Source organism: Hylobates moloch, unplaced genomic scaffold (assembly GCF_009828535.3).
Source record: "Hylobates moloch isolate HMO894 unplaced genomic scaffold, HMol_V3 SCAFFOLD_14042, whole genome shotgun sequence".
NCBI classification, from domain to species: Eukaryota; Metazoa; Chordata; class Mammalia; order Primates; family Hylobatidae; genus Hylobates; species Hylobates moloch.
The window spans coordinates 1-1,488 of NW_026666317.1; the positions used below are offsets into that span (position 1 = coordinate 1).

Here is a 1,488-nt window from a genome sequence, read left to right on the forward strand (position 1 = left end):
TACGGCCTCAGTTCCACCAGTTCACAGCAGTGGTGAGTCACCCCTCAGGGCCCCCGCCCCTCCCATCCCGGCCGGGGGACAAGGAGGCTAAGACCCTGGTAAGGGGCGAGGGTAGGTTCCGCTGGTGGGTGCTCAGGGGCTCTGTTCTGACTTCTATCCCCCCCTGCCCTGGTCCCACAGCCTCATCCCAATGTCAAGCCCATGGCCTATGCCAACACGCTGCTGCAGCTAGGAATGATGTGAGGCGACGGGCGGGGCGGCCTGCACCCCAGGGCCCCTCTACTCCCACCGGACCCGGGCCCCGGGCCAGGGGCAGAGCAGGCCCCGCCCCAGGGCAACGTTGGACCCCCTTTTACTTTGTAAAGTTTGTATTTATTCCCCTTTAGGTTTGCAGAGGGGGTAGGGGCAGAGTCAGGGGCTGGCCAGACGGTCTGCTCCCTGGACAGAGTGGAAGGAGGTGGAGCAGCTGGGGCTGGGGGCACAGCCCGGGCATTCTGTGGGGAGGCCGTCCTCGGGTCGGGGTGGGGCCGAGTGGCTGCCCTGCCCCCCTCGTTTGCATGGCTCCTCCCACACTCAAGCAATAGGGCCCCGCCATAGGAAGACCCCCAGAGAGAGGGTCAGCAGGGGGGCCTCGCCTGCACCTCCCCTCCTGTAGCCCCATGGTGGGGCTAGGCTGGGGCTCACCCCCCTCCCCAGCTATTTTATGTCTGTAATTAAATATGTTAAAATAAAGTCATTATCGGAAGTCAGCTTGTCTCTGGATGGTGGAGCCACAGGAGCTGCCCGGGTTGGGTTACTGCCTGCTCAGGGGATCTGGTGGGTGGGGAGGCCGCAAAGTCCCACTGGCCAGGCCCACCCAGCTCTGGGCTGACCGCCCAAGTGGCCCCTGCCTCTGCCCAGCACCGTGGGCTCCCGGGGAGAGTTCTGCCCCCTGGATGGGGCGATGAGGCCAGCACTGGGTGGAGCGGAGCGGAAGCGGAAGCAGCTCCTCATCCTTTGCCGGCTGCAGCAACAAGCATGACAGTGCCGCTCCCTGCTCAGGGTAGGCCCAGCAGTGGTTCTTAACATCACACGATGAGGCAGGCATCTCCAGTCATCCAGGGAGACCAGAGGACCCTCGTCTCACTCCCAGCTGGCTCTTAGTCACGGGTAACATTGGATTCCATTCAGGCTGCCCTGCCAGGCCTTGGCCCTCCAGAGAGATTGCGTTTTCAAGTTTGAGCTCCTCTGGCCTCAGCTTTCTCCGGTGGTATGTGGCACTCGGGGATGGTCCACAGCAAATGACTCCTGCAGGGCCGAGTCCGGGAGTGTTTGGCCCTTTGGAGGCCTCCCAGGCAGACACGAGGTGTCCGCAGTCCTGATTGCGCATAGGCGCTGGGGAGGTGCTCTCTAAGGCCCATCAGCCTTACAGTAAGTTCAGTGCCTTCTGGGGTCAGGTGTGCTGGGGTCCAGAAGCCAAGTACACATGGCTTCAGGAAAACAGGCACG

The 1,488-nt window shown here is 62.8% G+C and overlaps 1 long non-coding RNA gene across 1 annotated transcript; it reads left to right on the forward strand.

Annotated features, from left to right (window-relative positions):
- LOC116465909 (uncharacterized) lies at positions 1-749 on the forward strand. The gene is made up of 2 exons (XR_004247290.1): positions 1-32; positions 181-749. It is a non-coding gene; the product is annotated as an uncharacterized LOC116465909 (long non-coding RNA).
- Positions 750-1,488: the final 739 nt, after the last annotated feature.